At 39.2% G+C, this 21,494-nt stretch overlaps 1 protein-coding gene across 1 annotated transcript in view; it reads right to left on the minus strand.

Annotated features, from left to right (window-relative positions):
* The window catches only part of LOC150082463 (CD109 antigen-like), a 424,736-nt gene extending 414,986 nt beyond the window's left edge, over positions 1-9,750 (minus strand). Inside the window, exon 1 of the mRNA XM_090377518.1 lies at positions 9,497-9,750. The gene's annotated coding sequence lies outside the window, so the exon portion shown is untranslated. The remainder of the gene's footprint in view (positions 1-9,496) is intronic.
* Positions 9,751-21,494: the final 11,744 nt, after the last annotated feature.

The following is a 21,494-nucleotide window of genomic DNA, read 5'->3' on the forward strand; positions in this document are numbered from 1 at the left end:
GTTGCAAAACAATTGGCGTCACAGAGAAATTTTTCTAATAAACATGTTTTTAATTTCTAATTGTGTGTGCCCATATGTGCTCGAAGGCTAGTTTTTATTTAAAATACGTATCACATTTGTTAAAATAATTCATATTAATGAATTACACCGCATTAATATTTTATATTAATTTAAAATTAACGTGTACATATACGAAAATTAAAAATATGCTTTTAATCTCGAGGTAGTGCAATACAAAAACAACTTGTCGCGAAGAAGCATCAGCGACTAAGGCTGTGTTGCTCCGTACATATATTGTAAATTGTCTTCTGTGGTCGATTTTCTGTGTTTTGGACGAAAAACCCGAGTTTCCGGGGGGGGGGGACCATGCTACCCCCCGCCCGAGACCGACTAACTCAGCTACATAGAAGCAGTAGATGCTTTCCCACTACTATCGGTTAGTCCAGGTTTGGCACATTCTAATTATTTGACCTTTCAAAGAGTTCTTAGGCGATTTTTTGATTGAAAAGATCTTCAAAATTCCTCCATGGGATTTGAACCCAAATTTCCCCAAACGTGTTGCAAATGGCGAAACAAGGTCGTGTCAAAACGTGTCGGACTAGATCGTCTCAGTGAAATTAGTCTTTTAGGGATGAAATCCTTTATATCAATACTTTAACTGAAAATCTCGTCCTTTATCTAAACCTTGGTCTCCCAATAAGGCTGTCCAAGATAAGAATGTTGCATAGCGCAATTAGCTTGTATCCAAATCTCCAGGTTCATTTTCTGTCTACACCAAAGCTCGTAACGATTGTAAAGCTGTTATTAATCAGTCCAAACTAGATTTCGAACAGGGTAACAGTAGAAAACTTGCTTCTTGTCCAAATGGTAGTCAAGCATTCTTGCCAAAGCTATTGGCTGCAACTTTTGTCCATCTCTATTTCCACCTTTGTCAAAACTAATGGTTCTATTGCCATCTCAGCTAAACATAAACCCCACCTGCTAGCATCCTATTTTTCTTTTAAGTCTTCTAATGACCATCTTGGTAAATCACCTTCTACCATTGCCAGTTCACTCCATTCAATACCTTCTGTGGTCTTTCATCAAAAGGATATCAGAAGAATTTTGAACAGTCTCGATGCCAAATAACTGCCAGGTCTTGATGGTATTTCTCCACTTGTTCTCAAAATCTGTGCTACTGAACTGTGTCGCCCTTTTTCCATTTCTTATTCCACAGGTGTTTTCCCTTCTTGGAAATTTGCTCAAAAATCAACCAATTACTAAAAAGGGTTACAGATCCCTCCTGTCCATTATAGTCCCATTCCACTTACGTCTACTCTTTCCAAAGTAATGAAGAAATCAATTAACCGCCATCTGTTAAACTATCTAAAAAACTTCCATCTGATCAACGATCGCCAGTATGGATTCCATCATTGTCGATTCACTGGTGATGTTCTGGTTTATGTTATGGACAAATTCAGTGGAAAAGGTTGCTGAAACTCGAACAGTTGCTCTTGACATTTCACACATCGTGTCTGGAAAGTTCTTGTAAATAAGCTTTCACCTTACAGTTTGCCAACTGTTTTTGTAATTTAAATTATATTAGGAACTAGCGTTAGCCTATGTTTTTGTGCGTTCTAAAGACAGGTTTGTCTGTTTCATGGAGTAGAAAGTAAAGTTTCTGTTTGTACTTGTACTTAGTGACAATTATCTGGCAAAAGGAGTTTTATTTGATCTGTATATAGATTTCCATTTTTAAAACTAGTTTATTTTCAAAAAAACGTTTTTTTTTATTTTTTCCTAACTTCAAGGTGCAGCCGACAAAAATGTTTTTTACATAAATGCGCCAGAAGACCTAAATTTATCAGGGAACAAAACCCCCAAAACATAGAAAACTGTTATTCACTGTTATTTACAGTATTACGGTGGCAGATCCAATATAAAATGAAATATGTATCATATGAAGCAGCAGAATGTCTAGCGTGTGCTCTTTCTCTTTCTCTCTCTCATGCACAACAAGGAGACACGCTATATTCACATCTCTCGGCTGTGGTGCACTAAACTTTCGTCATTCTTTTGTGGGAGGGGCAAGTGATTTCCGGGTGAGCTCGCGTCAGGTGCAGCCTGTTATAACATTTGCTTTGTTCAGCCAAGGGCAAAGTTTACCTCTTGCCAATGGGTGTCGAAAGTAAATTTTCATCCACAGGAAACCACAAACCGCCATTATATGTGGGTAGGTGGGAGAGAAGAGGAAGTTTAATGAAATGGTCGTCAGGTGCTTGACTAGATCATAAAGTGAGCAAAGTCCTTACAAGAAGAAGACCTAATGGAGTTGAATTAAAATGTATATTTAAGAAAATGTTTTGAAACAAAAAACATTTCAGAGTAAAATAATCGAACGAACGCATACATTTATCTGTTGCTGTTGGAAGAAAGCCTGAACGCCGAAAAAAAAAAAAATCTTAAATCTTTAAGCAAAAAAAGAGAGCGGTGTACCGAGTGCGTGCCATGCACCAGCCGTTCAATGATATCTTCAAAGAATTACACGACAACACGGGTACTTCAGACACGGTTCAGTGACCACCGTAAGATGGCGCTGCTTACTGAACACAATGATGTAAAGGAAATGAACTTGGAAAGTGTCAAAGCAAACGATTACCTTGGAATGTCACCAGCGTCTGCTAAAAAAAATGAAGGTCGTAGGCTCTTATCATAATTATCCACCATTTTTGAAGAAAATTAGCAAAATGCAAGTTTTGCTAATTTTCCTCTTTCCTCTTTGCCGATTGAGGAGAGAGGGCCCTTTGTTGGGATTTCGGTCCCATTTTTAGTTCGCGGATGGGAGTATTTGCGAAAGCTTTCATTTTCACTCAAAACTTGTGGGATCTTATCAAGCAGAGCTCAGTTAATTGGTCTTGGCCCGAGGTGTCTTCATCAGGATTATTTCAGGGTTCCTTACAGTGTCGTCATACACCGGGTTCGCACTGGTTCGGTAGAACTGGCCATCAAAAATTTAGAAAAACGTTATTGCTGTTATACTTTATAGTCTCAAAAAGAATAATATAATCAAAACGAAATAGTCGTTGAAAAAAAAAATATGCTTTCTTCGCTCTAAATTTAATCCTGTTAAAAAATATGTCATCATGTAAAACCCCCTTCAACAGGATTAAAGTAAAAGGGACAAAGTATTGGCTAATACCATTGATTTCACATTCCACAAACATATTGAGCTTAGAATATACACATGCTGGCCAAGAAAATACGAACCTTTTTATTAAGACAGTCCCAGACAGAAGAAATGCAAATAGATGCAAAGAAACTGTCACGTGGGATGATGGCATGCTGCCTTGTTGAGTATAAAGACTGCAAAGGCTGTTCGACTGCAGTAATCTGAAGCCAGAATGGGGGAAAACGTGTGATCTATCAGACTTTGAAAACGGTTTTACCACGATTCGAGAAACTTAAGACATAACTGGTTTCTCAAAAGAGCCCATCTCAAAGTTTTTTAATGACTCGAAAGATGGTTCTTACACATCTCAAAGGCATAAATGTGGCAGAAAAGCAATACTTCGAGAGCGAAGCCCTCGTATTCTAAGGAGGATGTACGAAAAAATAGGACGTCCATTATGCAGCAAATAACATCTGAATTCAAGTCCATAACTGCCCAATTTCGACCCGTACCATGTGCAGGGCATTGAAGAAATTGGTAACTGGCACTCACCTGCCTATTCGGGAGCCACTTGTTTCAGAGAAAAACAGAAAAATCTGCTTGCAGTAGTGCCGAGATCGTCGTGATTGGACAGTGGAGCAATGGAAGAAAGTCATGTGGTCAGACGAATCACAACACGCTGTTTGACACTGATGATAGGCAGAGAGTGTGGTGAGAATCTCACGAAGTGGGTCCGTTAGAAAGTCGAATGTCATCCAGATTCCAAGGAGTACCTGAATCTTGTATCAGATCTACCGCACCCTGCAATGTTACACTTTTATCCCGAAGGTGATGGTCACGTTATAGATGACAGTGCAGCAGCACATCATGCCAAAATCGTGTAAGAATGGCTGGGAGAACGTGTCACGGATCTTCACCATCTTCTCTGGCCCCCACATTGCTAATAATAAATAAATCTTTATTTGTCCTACCAAATTTAAAATATAGGTGTACATTGGTAAGTGACAAATTCCCTTCACGGCAGACAATGCCAGGGGATTATCATAAAATGGATTATCACATTCACCTGATCTCAATCCTGTTGAGAATATGTGAGTTATGCTGGGAGAGAGCTATTCGGCAACGAAGTCCTCTTATTAAGGTTCATATTTTTTTGGCCAATGTGTACGTACATACAGGGCTGTAGTGGAGAGCATGCACGCTTATACTCCATGTACCCTCTGAATTTTTTTAAGTGAACAGCGTATGCCTTCTGGTTTTCGAAAGACTTGAAAAAACAAATATTAATAAAATATTTAAAATTATAACATTTATTAATAACATTCACAGCATATACCATACCTTCTGCTAATTTTAAGACACGAGTTTAACCAGGGGAAGATTAACCGATGGGCTAATAAAGCCATCGTACCATCACAAAAATAGATCCAGCATTCCAGACTGATATACATGTATGTACATTCCAGCCAGAGTAAATATGCCTATACGTATATTATACTGACTGGCTACTTTTATTAGGATTTAGAACCATGAGGTAATTTAGAACCGTGTTGGATCACCGTTTGCAGGAATCACTGTTCCGATCGACGTGGCATAGAGTAAATTAACAAGAGGAATATTGGACTGTTCGTGTGACAAAACTATCTTCAATTCCTGGAATAATTTGGGCAAAGAGTTCTGCGAAGGAACACGCCTTTCCAGAAAATACAAACCTTTATTCGGTATCGGATCGAGCTGCCTTCAAATAACACCAAGTGTGTGGCGCGACATGAATTCTATAAGGGTGTTTTAGTGCGTTTTCGTCTAACTGTAACCATTCTTCCAGCAAAATATCGCGCAGATATTTTGATATGATGCGTCAAAGATGCAGGAAGAGGACTTCGTTTCCGAATAGTCTCTCCAGCATATCTCACACATTCTCAATAGCATTAAGATCAGGTGAATGTCGTAGGCCAGAGAAAATGGTGGAAATCCGTGTCATATTCTCCGAGCCATTCTTGCACGATTCTGACACGATGCGCTGTTGCATTGTCATCCATAAGTGGCTCACCTCTGGGATAAAAGTGTAATATTGCTGGGTGCACTAGATCTGATACGAAATACAGGTCCTCACTGGACGAAATTCGACCGTCTACCGGTATCAACGGACCCAGTCTGTGCCAACAAAACGTTCACCATGCTAAGATACCATCTCCAGATGCTTGGGTTGTCTTAACAAGGAAAGCAGGGTCCATCGCTTCGTGAGGCTCTTGCCACACTCTCTATCAACCATCAGGGCAAAACAAATGTGTATTCGTGATTCGTCTGACCACATGACTTTCTTCCATTGTTCCACTGTCCAATCAGAACACTCTCGGCACCATTGCAAGCGGGATTTTTCTGTTTTTCTCTGAAACAAGTGGCTTCAGAATAGGCAGGTGACTGCCAATACCCAGTTTATTCCCTGCGCCTTATACGGGTTGAAATAGGGGTTGGTTGAATTCAGATGTTCTATTTTTTCCGTACAGCCCTCCTTACAGTACGAGGGCTTCGCTTTTGAAGTACTGTTTTTCTACCACATATGTGCCTTTGATATGTGGAAGAATCGCTTGCTTCCCAGTCATTAAAAACCTTTGAGATGGATGCTTTTTCCCAGTTATGTCTTTCGTTTCTTGAATCGTGGCTTCTGTAAAATGTGCACCCACGATAAGACCTTTTTCAAAGTCTGATAGATCACGAGTTCCTCCCGTTCTGGCTTCAGATTACTGCAGTGGAACAGCCTTTGCAATCTTTATACTCAACGAGGCAACATATCATCACCCCACGTGATAGTTTTCTTTGCATCTGCATTTCTTCTTTCTGTGATTGTCTTCATACAAAGGTTCGTATTTTTTGGCCATGTGTGTGTATTAAAAGTTAACTTTTTATGTGGCAATATTATTTGTGGAAGCCACTGCAATGGAAAGTTTATTCGACTCTTAGCAGGCCCTGATCTTTCTTTTTTCTTTTGAATCGATGCTTCTAATAAGTACTTCAAGTCCACTCATATTTAAACAGAAATACCTTCTCCTTTGTGATTCGGTTCTTACCAGCTTAGGTGCTGTCAATAATACAAGCTCTCGAGCGCATGGAGATAAACTTACACGCTTTGGTTTAAGTTCTCTTCCATGCCGACATAGCACCGAAAGCTCTTCAAAGAGTGGATATATTCTAAAGGCCAAATAAAACTTCGAGCAATACTACAAACATCTGTGTGCCAAGTTAGAAGTGCCAATTAATATTGTGACGAACGATTTCAAGGAGATCAAATCTAGTTGTCTTGCCAGCAGGAATACGAGCTATGTATGTGAACGGTTAGTTGGACATGAAGAAAAACTATTCCAATGAACTCATCTGAACTAACTTTTAATTCAGTGAAACGCGGTAGAGACATGAACTGCGCTCATTTGGTAAAGGTTCTCTAATTAGAATTTTGTTTGTGATGGATTTATTGACATTTGTATATAATATAAGTTTAACTGTAAAATATCTAGTTTATAGAAAGCAATTAATACCTAAGTAATAATAATAATAACTCCTTAATATTGCAATGGCCTTATCACCTCGATGGGCAACTGTAGTCATATATTGTAACATATAACATACACTCCCCTACCATTATCTAAATATTGATGGTAGATATTTATTGTAAAATATCTACGATTCAGTTGTCAGACACAACTGGCTGTGATATGGAAGTGGACTGATGCTGTAACGGTCCAAAAAACCTATGAAGCTGACGGAACGTCAAGAGAGCCTTGCAAGGAATCAACCGAAATGCAGGTTGACGTTGTCGCAACACGAACATGCCCTCAGTGAGACGACTGTGACAGATGTTAGCACAGTACAGTGCACAGGATGCTGCATGATATGGGTTACACGGCCGACAATGAAGTTTGGTAGGAAGCGCAATTGTTTGAGGCTGTTTTTCATGGTTTTGTCATGGACCATTTGTTGTTTTCGACAAAACCATGACTGCTGAGACCTATATGGATGTTTTGGACTGTAATACGCTACCGTTATGGTAGGACATGTCATGATGGACTGGTTCAGGACATGAGCGTCGAAAAGTTGGGTTGGCCAGCCCAGATCTTTTAATTATAACTAGTGAAGTTATGATTTTATTAATTTTCCCAAGTCCTCACACATTATAGCTTTTTTTCTAACCCATATGTATTCTGAGGGCACCTGTTATGTACACTCCCGTTTAAAAGTTTGGAATTACAGCGTTTGACAACAGTTTTCGTTATTTTATTTTATTTATTATTATTTTTTTTGAAATTATCTATGACAATGTATGGTTTAATAATAAGAAAAACAACAACCCACTACAAAGTAATTTTTTAAAGTTAAGCATTGAAAAATTTACAGCAAAAAATATTGAAATCATTAATATTAATAATTATATTGATTTTTCAGCAAAAAACCTTCATGAGATTATCTACACAGACGTGGTATTGTGGCAATTAATTTTGTAATAGCGTCTTCGCTAACATTATTCCAAGTGATCTGCAAGGTTTCTCATAAATATTGTGAAGCTCTACAGTATTAGGTTCAAGTCAGGCCATTGGGGTGACACACCATAATTTGTACCCTTTCCTGTTTAGTTACTAGAAATTCACTTCACAGATTACAGCTGTGTATTCTTCTGTTCATTGTCTTGTAATATAAAATTTCTTCCACAGAGTCGAAGTCCAGAAGATATTGTATTACGTTCAAGAATGTTTATAGCCTTCTTTTCTTAAAATTTCCTTCAATTCTGCAGATGTCACCTACCCCAAAAAACAAGAAGCAACTCCAAACCATGGGGGAACAATGTGGCACATTTTTATTTCAGTTGATCATCTCGCATAAACTCTACACTTGGATCCAAAAGTTTCAAATTTGGATTCATCCGTCCACAGTACGTTTCTCACTCTTCAACTGTCCAATATTGATGGCTCTTAGCCCAAACCAACCGTTTTTTTTTTTCGATTTTGGTTAACTAAAGGTTTTCGGAACATTACACGACATGAAATCCTGCTTGTTTAAGACGAAGTTTTACAGTGGATGTAGGCACGCAGTTTCTCAGTTCCTATTGAACTCAGCTCGAATTTCAAGCATAGTAAGTCCTCGATTGCGTTTAAATTGTCAGTCTCCTTGAATCATCGAATGTTAGTTTGTGCTCCTTGAAATGAAACACCAATTTTTTGCCAGTACTTCTCATGGAATGACGGGTGTTCGATTTTATAAGTTACAGTTCCTACTCCTAAATTTATATTATTGCAAAACAATCTAGAATCGTCTACAATCTTCTATAATATTAAAACAATACTCCCACTTTCTAGAATATTCTTGAATCATCTTGAATATTTCTTTGAATATTATTTTAATTTTTAGATTCTTATACATAATACAAAATATTTTAATAAAAACTGGCAAATAAGTTGGTCCTACTTTGAAAATTAAGAAAAAATGAAACTGATTCCAAACTTTTAGGCAGGAGTATATCTTCTGAGTGCACCTGTTATGTATATTAAATAAATACACTGATCCTTTGCAAGATGAACTCATGGCCATGAATTGATTTGCTTTTTACCACAGATTTTTCACAATAATATTCATTACAATCAATTAATTTAGTCGGATATCTAAGAGGCATTTAGTACTAAATCATTGGAGCAGATTGACACCCGAAATGGATACGCACCGCGAAATACGGATAAAAAGTCTTCAACAATCCCTCACTGGCCGTTATTAACGTCATCCATTCGTGTGGAAAATAAGATAATGATACTTTAATTGGAAAGGCAAAGCAAGACAGCTGGAGAAGGCAAAAAAAGGGAGGGTGGGCCAGATAAAGCACCATCTTTCATCTCCATACACCTGTTTGATGTGGTAACCCATCACGGGGTAAACCCCGCTAAGTGAAGTTCAAACTGTTGTTCGGGAATAACGAATCAACGGCCTGTAAGTGTGGCCGCCAATTCACCCTCAACAGTTCTCTGGAGCATTACAACAACGAAGTTTTTAACGAAATTTTGAACTTGCAACCGTCACAAATAACCGGTATTGTGTATGCTCCGTACTACCTGTACGAAGTCGGCCGTTTATGACGCCGATGCCTCAGAGACGACGCCCTGTTGCGACGCTTACACGTCGACCACCTGACATCCCAGAAACAGGACGCGAACGGGCTCGGCAGGTGACTTACAGAACAATGACGGAACTTGAGATTGCGTTGTAGTAATGCCCAACAGGCTTGGCGAATTATTTTCCAGTGATCAAACACGTTTCTTTGAAAAAAAAAAAAAAAAAAAAAAGCAAGGCAAACTAGAAAAAGCTACTCACCTTAGTTCCTTTTGCCAGCCACGCCGGCGTTCGTACCTGCCGCGTCCACACCTAACTGTGTATGCAAAGCCACCTTAGTGAACTCGGGCTATTTGCCACGGTAACACTGACTGATAGAGGACAGGGAAAGCGTCAGAACCCTTGGGCTACCCACCCTGTCGTTGAATGAATTATATAGAAATGATGACACTGCAGAAGACTACTTTCAACCTTCATTCCCTTCACGAGAGAAGCACAAGCGAACTGTCCTGTGAAATAAGTTTTCCCCACGTTCGCAGGTGCGTATTGATCTACACCTGAACCATAGCTGCTTTTGGCTGTGGCTTCGGTATTTTCAAATGGTAGCGACCCTAGTGGCAAAAAGAAGAAGCATCCGGCAGAAGTTCTTCACCCTTGGCCAGATAAGAGGAAGTTTTTAATTGATTTTTTGGCTTCTTTTAAGAAGTTAACAAATATAAACTTTGATGGAAACTCTCTAAGTCATGCAGCCAGCAAAGTATATTTATTATTTGCTTTAATAGTCTTACAGAATGTTTTTATATTTTGATCTCGTAGGAGATTGATTTCTGCTTCTCTGAAATGAGATGATCAAAAGTTCATTGGAACTGAAGAGAACGAGAATTTTTAGATTTAATTTTAGAAAATGGATTTCTATTTTTATTAGCCGCGATATTCCGAAAACAGCCTTTTATATTTAACTTTCAGTTAACTAAAAATTAATTATTAATAAAAACTCTTGTCGGAAACACAACTACAGCTTGCATCTGGAAATATTGCCCAAAATTGCTTAGCTATGCGCATCTCGATTAAAAAGAAAAAAAATTGTAAAATCCATAATTTTCTATATTATTCGTCGCAGAATATTATGACTTATTCAGCATTTATCATGGATCTAAACAATCTGTGATAGTTAAAATTCTTATACTTGTAATTCTTATACTCCTTATTCCTTGTCATGAATTGGATACCATTTTGAAGATTAGCTTAAATTACCACCATCTGATAATCCTAGGAAAAAATCGCGGCAATTATTTATCTTTTGATGTCACCTGGACCAAAGGCATTATCAACTAGTGCAAGTTGGAAGAAATCATGGAATCTAAAATTATTAGTGACAAAGGACATACAATGATGAAATGGGTGTAGGACAGAGTTTTCAGTCCATTTAAAGCTGTAGGCATTTTTTTCGCATAGCAGTTCGCTATGCGAAGAAAATTGCTGGTGTTGAAGAATTTGAGGATATTATAATGGAACATAGGCTGTAAGCTTGAGAAACGATGAATTCTTGCTTGCGGTAGGGCTGTTGATGAACTCGATTAGCGCCTTTTGCTTTGTTCGAAGGTGGTTATTGCGTTGATGTCAGGTGCATCCTGTTTCCCTTGCCTGTAGCTTTGCGAGCAACCCTGTGGCAATAGTGTATTTCCAGGGTTTAACCTCCAGTGTGGTGCAAAGGATACCTGTGAAAATAGTGAAGGGATTTCGATGCTTTTGTAGCCAATGTCCGATTCATTATTCAAGGGTGACGAAGTCACTTAAATATGAATGTGGAGTTGATCCCCAGATGACGGAAATATACAGAGCAACAGGATAAACGCATCTTTCACAGAATGGCTAATTCTTGAGGTGGAGATGCTCATCCTAAGTGATTCCAAGATGACGTTGACTTGACCTCCTCAATTACTATTCCATTTACAGAAATATGTATGTGTCATTTTTCTTGTATTTGTTAGTGAAAGGGATTTGACCATTTTAGAGGCAAAATTCGATGGAGGCCAGTATCATGAAAATATGGTGAAATACCTTTTGAGCATTTTGTGAAATAATACTATCCTTGTCTTATCCTAGCCTGTCAGAATAGAGGAACAGTCGTCTAGGTACGAGAGGATATTGTGATTCGCGGAGAGTAGTAGATCAATGGCAAGCCGAAAGTATCAGATAATCCTACTCTTGGGGTTCTCCTATGTTAATGATATATTCCTTGGTATATCGGGCATGGGTAACAAACAGATGACACTGTATGAGTACTACTTTGAGCACTGCCAGTGAATTTCCTGTAATCCTAAAGTGATGTTCAATAATAATTACCAGAGCCGAGATGGCGATTCTGTCGTAAGCAGACTTTATATATAAAAAATGACATCCATTTGAGTTTTTGTAGTTCAATGCTTTTTGGATCGTGAAGAAGGTTTCTAGTTGATCTCTTTGGAATGACTGTGTTTATGTGTGTGGCCAAAGCAGTGGTCATTAATCTGCTCGAATATTAATTTTTCAGAAGGTTGCAGCTTATTGAGATTGGTCCGAAGGAATTTGGTATTTGGTTTGCTATTTTTTGATATTGGTTTAACAAAGTCCTCTTTCAAATTGTGGGCAGTTTTAGCAGAAGCCAGGATTTCGTTAAAAATATGCATTAGGTGAATTATATAGACAGTACACGTTTTGATGATGAAAGTGAAAAGCACAGTGAGACCATGACGACCTCACTGTGCCCTTGTTAGGAAGCTTTTTTTGACTTTAATTAAAGTATCCTTAGAGAGTAATTTAATCGTCGGAATGGGGTTTCTACATATGCTTAATCTTTTGTTAAAATTTTGCCTTTTTTTATAAATTACATAAATACTGACTGCGTGTATACAGAAAACAAGAAAAAAGTTTCGTTTCCAGTTCATCTACCACCTTTTCAAGCATGGGTTCCCGTATTATACGATTATTTAGTGCTCAATTCATATATGCCCGGATAAATAAACATGTACAATAACAACAAAAAATGTAACTTTGAATTGTAACATAAAATATAAAACAAAGAATGGTATAGAATGTGAAAGACACATTATATAGCGCAATTACCTTTATATTATTATTATTATTATTAGCTGTATGGTGCAAGGAAGCCTGAAGCTTCTGCTGCACCAGCCAAAAAAAAAAAAAAAAAAAAATTCTGAGTTACCGTGAGAGAGAGAGAACAAGAGTCAGAAGTAGAAGGGAATCACCAAAGAAGAGAAGAATGATGATATCCAGCTCGGGACCCTGGGTTTGCCAAGCCCATACTCACCAGATGTGAGCCTTTGGGGTTGCCCAAGATTATAATTATAAATACAGCAAGACTTCGATTATTCGAGGAGAAAGGGACTGGGACAGGGACTACCTTGGAAAACGAAAACCACAGCTTAATAGAAACCCATCATTTTCATATTTTTTGGAATTTTTATGGATTTTTCACCCCATAGTGCAATTAATCAATCTCGAATTTTTCATTTCATAAAAACAGGCAAACCAACCATCGAATGCATGCAATTTATAGACATAATGCGGTGACTCATCATAGTCTTAGTGGCCTTGGCGCAAAAGATCTTTAACCTCTCTCTCTACTGGCAGAGTTCCTATATATCATTGGCATCATCGCAAGAGTTTTCTTAGCAGCCTGTGGCTAAAGAGAACTTCATATCAGATTGTATAATTATTCCTAAATCTTTTTCATTATCGATCGCTTTGAGTTGTGCCTCCCAAGTAGTAGGTACGTTAACATAGGATTACTGCTACACGAATTGATTATACGAATGTAAGACCTTGCATTTTTCAAATACCTAGGCAAGGGTCGGCAACCCGCAGTTCAACACTGGTGCCAAAGGCGACTCCCGAGACAATTCAAATGGCACCAACTAAAAATTTTCTTGTAATTACTACAAGACATTGCCACCAAAGTCGCTACAAAACCATTGGAGACCTCACGTGCCAAAAAAAATCTCATTTTCATAAATTAAAAAATAATAATAATAAATAAATAAAAAAACCTTCAAAATTACTGATAAAGAAGCGGGTGAAAAATTAAAAGAAACCCATACAGTAGTAAAATATTAGCATGTTGCATATTGGATCTAGCATTGCTTTAAACAGGGTGTTTCTATTAAACGGTACTAGGTTCTTTCTCCGTTAACGAGTGAGTATAACCACAATGAGTATAACCTTTCGGGGACAGCTGTCCCCGAAAGGTTGTATGGGTAACATATTCACTATATTCCGAGACATGATCCCCTTCCTCCAAGCCTTGTTTAAAAAGTGGAAAAGTGAATAAACCAGAAAATTATCATTGCTTCCCTTTATGTGCATTCTTCTATTACCATTTTTTTGATTCCCGATTTTTATGTCATATATTCACTATTGGGGTCCTCTGGTGACACAATTTCTTGCCTCATTAAAGTACAAAAAATCCTGAATGGTTTAACGTGACGGGTAATAGCTAATGAAGACGAATCAAATTATGGAGCCTTTTCATTCAAATTTATGAATTTTTTGTGTCTTGCAAGTATCGACAGCTAATTTTTTGCATCTTTTCTTTTCTTCACAATCTACACGTCTAAGACATTGCAATAGAGTTCTCTACGTAATGATGTTGAAGGTGTTCTTATAAATTTTTATCTTATACTCCTTCCTCCCCCTTTTTTTTTGGCAATTGAGTAGATAGTTTTCTTTTTCTTTCTTCTAAACTAATACTGGAGTTTCCCAAGATTAAGTTCTTTCTCCCACTCTTTCCCTCTTGTATGTTAATGACCTTCTCCCACTGAATTGAAATCGTCTCAATGGTTTTGCTGATGATAGAACCTTTATTATATTTTTATAATTCACAACTCCACAGATAGCTTCCTGTAACCATATATGTGACTTTATTATTATTATTTTTTTTTGTCTGATTTTGGAGTTTGGAATATGTCCCAGAATTTTTTGCATATACTTTTGAAACCGTTCTTCCTCTACATATAACAGTATAAAAAAAAAAGTATGAGTCTCAATTTGTCCTTTTGCAATGAACTTAATTCTCAAGTTCATTTGTAGAAACCAACAGTTTAAAATAAGGGAAGTTATTTACTTATTTATTTATTTTTAGGAATGTTTTTTCACAAATTCTAGTATAGAAAGAAAAACATAGAAACACTTGGTTAAAATCGGAAAACTGAAAGAAGCAGAAAATTGTCATTGCTTCCCTTTTCGCTCTGTTTGATTTCCAATTCCTTTTCCAATTTTTAACCAAGGGAATAGGAAAGATATATCTCTTATCCTCGAATATATTCGCTATATTCGGTGTGCCTAATACAGTACCTATTATTATTATTAGCAGTGGCAAATGATGCAAGAACTCCAGCTCTTAAAGCATCAGCCAAATAAAAGCCTACATTTCTTATATCACCTATCCACCCCTTCTAACAGTTTGTCTAGTTATTCCTTCAATTTATTCAAATTGTCCACCTCTACACACCAGATGGGAGTTTATTCCAACAATTGACCACAAGCTGGCTGAAGTCAATTTTCACACATCAACCTTACAGTCACCCTTTCTTAATTTGAATTTATGCCCCCCCCCCTCTTGTGTGTGGTCAGAGCAAGAGGAAAGATTCCATTCCATTAGCATTGAGCTTGCACAATCCATGCACTCCTTGCAGATGCCTAGTCGCCAGGCACTGCAATTTTCCTGGAGACTAGTAGTTTTCCAGGTAAGAGTACCGTTTTGTTCCTCTCACTAATCTCGTTGCTCTTCTCTGCACCCTTTCCAAGAGATCCAGATCCTTCATAAAATGAAGCTTCCAGACCTGTATGCAGCACTAAGATGCTGCTTGATCATTGTCCTATGCAATGGGATAATCATCTCCTTATTCCTGTTGGAAAAATTCCTGTATATCACTGACGAAACCCTCAAAACCATGCAGACTGTCGCCACTGCTCGGGGAACTTCATATCTCACAACACAATTACCACCAGGTCTTTTCTTTCTTTTTTTTAATTCTCCACTGCTCTGTGTGTGTGTGTGTGTGTGTGTGTGTGTGTGTGTGTGTGTGTGTGTGTGTGTGTGTGTGTGTGTGTGTGTGTGTGTGTGTGTGTGTGTGTTATCGCTGGAGGCTCCTGGACCTTTGCCTATCTCCACCTTGTTCATCTAAACCATTTAGCCTTTGGACCCCCATTTGGGCCCACTGTTGCCCACACTTAGCCCCATGAAGGGTACACCAGTATTTTAAATAAGTACCTTGGCAGGTCCTACTACCTAATTTCCTGAGATTTCAATGGCTAGGACCTATGTAAAAAAAAAAAAAATTATGTAATTTTCGGAGGTAAGACGTTAATGAGATTAGAAGTCCGAAAGAGTGATGCGCGCTAAGCAGTTAAATGTTGAATTTAAATTTTGATTGTGTGGGGTGTACGCTGTGGTGTTTAGAAAGAGTGAGGGGGGGGGGAGCCTGAAGGCTGGAGAGAAAAGACAGAAATATGGGGTAGCCTTCTCTATTACACCTGAGACATACCTGGGGTATGTCCATACCCCACCAGAAAGAAAATAGGGGGAAGCCATCCCCTTCCCCACCTCCAGAATAGAGAAAGAAAGTAGGCTAGGCAAGATGCCCAGTCCAGATTGCCAGCTGGCTATGTGGCAGTGGAGCTACAGTCATGTCCAATCCAAGTAGGTCACAGTATGGCTTGTGGTTTTCTCTCAGTGGAGTAGGTCCCGTTCCGGTGTTGTCTAAGTAGTGGTGGTTTTCATTCCTAAGGTGATTTTACAGTCATTTCAGGTGATTTTCTGTCATTTGTATCTGTCACTCTTGGGATCTGGTCCCGTACAGTGATTTGTTTCAGTTGAGCAGGGTCAAGTAGTTGTCGGCGCATGGCGTTGCGGTCACAGTTCGAGCAATCCGTTCCTGTCGATTGTCAACTTGTACTGGTGTCTCTATCCGATGAAGGCTCTTGGGTACAAGACCCGTCCAAAGTGCAAGGATGAGTCTGTCATTTAGTCTTCGTCTCGTCAGGGTTTTAGTCAGGCATAGGTTGTCGACCCACCCAGGTTAGTTCCTTCAGGTGCAGGTAGGTGGTATGTGCTCCGTGTGGCTTTGTCGTTTAGCTTTGTCACTGTCAAAAGCCTAGGTGTGGGCTCAGAAGGTTCTAGTTAGTGTTCCCTATGGATTGCGTTTAGCGTTCTGCATCTGGCGAACAGTTCTTGCACATATTTGGTCAGGGCCTAATATTCCTACGGTGAGTCCAGTAGATGCATCTCTTGGTTCTTCGGGAGGTAAGTGATTTCCATATTTAGCCTGCAACGGAGGTCGTCGTAGTGTGTACAGTCATGCATGATGTGAGTCCACATTTCTGCCTTACCACAAACGCAGCATACAGCATCCAGGATCCTAAAGGAGTTCAGTTTCGCATTGAATGCTCCATGACCCGTGAGCAGGTAGGTCGTGTAGAGGCCGGGTTTGAACTAGGTTGGTGACCCTGGGTACACCCTTTCAATGTTGTATAGGAACTTTTTTGTGATTTCTCCCTTGGTTGTTGTGGACCTTTTCCTTTGTTCCACAACAACCAAGCGATTTCGTGATTTCTCCTACAACAACCAAGTGATTTCGTGACTTTTCTCTTGGTTATTATGGACCATTGGGCCACAACACAAAAGAATCACAAAAATTCCATGCCTGCTGCAGATGTCTTTGGAGTCTGGTTTTTGTGCTTTGGGTTAGCTATTAGGTCCACTGTAAGGTTCATGAAGGTGCAGGAGAGTCCTTTGGCAATGTGGTAGGAAATGCCACAGTGGGTGATTTCCAGATCCAGGCGGAGGGCCCCACAGACATGGGTGATGGTGAGTAGTATTGTCCTTTGGTATTGTAATTGCACTTGCTAAGCCCTCAATCCCGTATCGTTATTCTAGACACCAGTGCTGAGTATTTCCTAATTTTGGCTCTAATATAGTTCAAACTGCCCTGGGTGTGATACTCAGGGCAGTGAAGTGACTGCAGTATAACTGCATTCCTGCTGATAGTGGCATAGTGTTTTGTGGAAGGTGCCACCAGTGGTTTCACATATCTGTGCCATGGTACTTTGTGAAGAATAACAGAATGTCTGTAATATCCAGAAAAGAGTAATGTCTGGTTTGTGACAGAGTAGTGTTATGTTCTATCTCTGGCTTCTTGACCAGAGATAGAATATAGACTTGTATTCTTGGCCAGAGATAGAACATAAAAGGCCCCTATTGGGACCCCGTGTTGCCCACCACCACAACTGGGAGTTGAGCCAGGCTGCCCATTATACTCTTGCTTCCCTCCGCCAGGGTTGCCTGAGCTTCCTGCCGGAGACCAAGTAAAAAAAAAAAATGGAAAAAAAAAGAGAGCATGAAGAGTGCAGTATAGAAGAAAAGAGAATCTTACATTACTTTTTTAAAATTTAACTCCAGGGGCTCACATCTGGTGAGTATGGGCTTGGCACACCCAGGGTTCTGAGCTGGATATCATCATCCTACTCTTTCTTGGTGATTCTCTTTCTTTCTAGTTCTCTCTCTCTCTCTCTCTCAGGGTAATTCAGAATTTTTTTTTTTTTTTTTTTTTGGCTGGTACAGCATAAGCCTCAGGCTTCCTTGCACTGTATGGATAATAATGATAATAAATAACTAGCAACTCCATTATTTGCCCTGGAAGAGAAGTCAAGCTAAGAAGCCTGTAATTAACCATGTCGCCCTTTCATGCCACATTGTGAATTGGGAATACATTCGCAAATCTCCAGAGGGTCCTCCCCTGAATCCAAGGATTCTCGCATAATCATGACTAAAGGAGTGCTTACCCATTTTGCTACCTCCTTGACATCACAGGAGAGATCCCAACCATCCCAGGTTCCTTTTTACATTTAGCCCCAACAATTTCTTCTCCACTTTCCTCTCTGTCGTTTTACTCGTTAGAATTACACACTATTGGCATCCCCATCCATAAAATTCCTCAAGTGTGAATGTTGAGGCAAAATATCTCACTTTGGTGATCATGTATCCAGATCGAGCTGGACTCACAAGACAACACCATGTCACAAGGCCCACATCGTGCAGGAATGGTTCGAGGATCATGTCCAAGCTTTTCATATATTCTCCCGGCTCCCAAGTTCTTCCGACATGAATTCCATTGAACATTTGTGGAATGTGGTGGAACACAGCATACTCCAGGCTTCACTCCATTGCTGAACTCTGGGAGATTCTTCTGTCCAGCTGGTCCAGGGTATCCGAGGACAGCATTCTGTCTTGTGGGGTAATTGCCATGCTGGATGCAAGTCGTTATAATGGGAAAAGGTGCCCGACACTGTATTAGGTAAGTGGTCATAATGTAATGGCTCATCGGTACAGTTCTACTTTAATAATGCTGGATGCCATATAATTTTTTATTTGAACAGGATGTGACACAGTAGAATAAAGTTGCTGTTTATCTTGCCTTATTTATTCGTCGATTTTGATGCTTGACTTAACACATGTAGTTGGATTTGGGCATTTTGCTGTAAATTGTAACCAGAGAACTGGTGTATCGACAGAGAGAGAATATTTTTATTTGTTTACTTCAAAATTCAACTGTTTGGATTTAGATATGCATATCATTATGCGGATACTATTGTAAATAATTTGTAATTTTATTGTAATTATGTAACATAATTACAATAAACCACACTAGCATCTTTTGCTATCCATAGAATGAAGTCGTGTCTCAAACGGAATAAACTAATAAAAATAAAAATTAATAAACTTTTGATTTTATGTGTGGCCGTCCTGGAGTAAAACATAAAATTTACTTATGCCTTGAACATAATCCACAATTTATATCATAATTTAAGGGTGTATAAGTTGCTCATTGACCGATTAACCAATCTGGAGTTCAGTGAAATTTTTACCGAAGATAATGTCTGTTTATTCTTTGGACAACTGAGGCCAGGAGCGTTTACAACTTCTTTAACTGTTTTATTGCAGCAGACATAACAGTGCAGCAAGTAATAGTGGGCTCGAACATGCAATGCGCAAATTTCTGTACATGCATATTACCCCAGTTCCACAGCAGCACTTAAAGGAACGACCAGTTTGCCTATACAAGGATTTAAAGTTTGAATTGAGTGGTTCAGAAAGCCCTAACTGCAAATAGGTTTCTCACTGAGAACAACCTAGATTCATAATGGTATGAGCTCGACAAGGTGTCGAAAGTAAATTGCATAGCTAAATCTCTACTTCATAAAACTCATTCTAATGACTCAGTTGAATTGAGATCTGCTGACTGGGAGGAAAAATTCACTGGTTCTATTATGAGTTACCCGAAGATGGGGGAAACCCCTGGTGCTGTCAGACAATTAACACACTATGGGTTACCCCGACGAATCATTGACTTTGATCGTGGATCGGTTAGTGGACACCATGAATAGCACTTCATTTGAATAAGTGAGTGAAAGTTGTTTTGGGTCAATTTAGAAGATCAGAAGATGTCTGTGAGTGGGAAACATCTTGTTCAGAGGTATGCAACCTGTATGAACTGATGAGCCAACTATGAAATTGATCTTGAAGTAGAGAACAGCGTTAAGTGACCAGACTTAATTTTGAATTTGTGATTTCACCCTTGAAGCACTCCTATTGCCTGTGTGGCTGGACTTGTGCCAGAAAAAAAGGACTTCTGTGAAGGATAAGATCACCACAACAACTTGCGTATGACCAGCTGACTCATGATGTAAAACATCATGACTCAGCTGGTCATAGCATGAGTCAGCTATGAGACCAGCTGACTCATAGTGTTAAACAGTTTCATTGATACAGGAACTAATGAAATGACATACCTTCCAGATTTGGTGGTATTATATTGAAGTTGTATTTGATAGGTGCTGACAGACGGTCCCTGGTCCGACTCCAAGTGCCAGGGATGGTAAAATTATTATATTAAGCTCTCCCGTAAATGATTACATATCGGGATTCGAACCTGGGCCTTTTCCACCCGGTGTGGGGAAGACAATGACGATACTACTGTGCTACCACGCAGACTGCCAGAGATGGTAACCAACTAGTGGCAGCATATGTCTGAAATGATCTGTACAGTATTGAAATAGGTGGCAGAGTTGCCAGGAAAGTCGCCAATTTAATAAATAAAAAAGTTTCTGATCTATACAGTTCTGATCTTGTGATGTGATGTTGCCTTTTTGGTAGAAGGCTATACTGCAGCCTTGAAGAGGCCTCAGTGGAAATAATTTCCAGATAATGTGCGCATCAAAATATTGCTTCACTGGTATTATGATGACCAAGGACCACAAAAATATTGCCTATACCATTACGAAACCACCACCAGCCTGAACTGTTGACACTTTATAGGATGGGTCCAGGGATTCATGCCATTGCTATATTCTGGTGCTCCCATCACTGTGAAGGAGCAGGAACCAGGATTCATTAGTCAAGGTGATTTTTTTACTCCTCTACTGCTGTTTATTGTTCAGTGATTGTTGTTAAGCCTGTAGCTTGTTTTTGCTGATAGGAGTGGAACCTGGTTGTCATCAGCTTTGATACCTTATGTATGATGAGTTGTGTATTCTGAAGTTTCTTTGGTTACCACTGCTACAACTTGGTTCTTTGACCGACTGTAACCTTTGCACAAGCCTTTTCAACCGCTCAGTCATCAGTTGGCTGAATGTTATTCGATTATTGAACCAATTTTGCTTAACCCAATATAGGCGTAAACGAAAATCCCCAACAGAATTCGCTTCCTAGATAGTCATCTTGCACTGACCGCCATGCTACATTCAAACTAGCTTAAATATTGTTTTGCTAATTCTCACACTGAACTGCATACCTACGGCATTTCTACATATCTGCCACCTGCTTTATATCACATAGCATATGGTGCTGTTACTGTGATACTCTATTTCTTGCTAATATCAGCTCACCAGCAATTGCGAATATACAGAATCTCGTAGACCTCGAAAGGCATGATTGTCAGTGTGTTTAGCAGAAGAGGATGGTGCAAGTTCTTGAGTTCTTAATGTTGGAACATCACAAGGTATTGGTACCTACACCATGCAAAGAAGCCTATAAAGAATGCATTACAGGAAACCTTCGTGGAAACAATCTGCAATGCCAACTGAAGAATCTGGCAGCTGGGGTCAATAAAGTATGCAGGAGGGACTGATTTGTGCAATCCAATGCTTTTCAGCACTGATAGAAGAGTGCAGAATTCTCTACGCATGCATGGAGAAAACCATG

The sequence above is a fragment of the Mastigoproctus giganteus genome, chromosome 7 (assembly GCF_048544385.1).
Source record: "Mastigoproctus giganteus isolate SK-2022 chromosome 7, ASM4854438v1, whole genome shotgun sequence".
Taxonomy (NCBI): Eukaryota; Metazoa; Arthropoda; class Arachnida; order Uropygi; family Thelyphonidae; genus Mastigoproctus; species Mastigoproctus giganteus.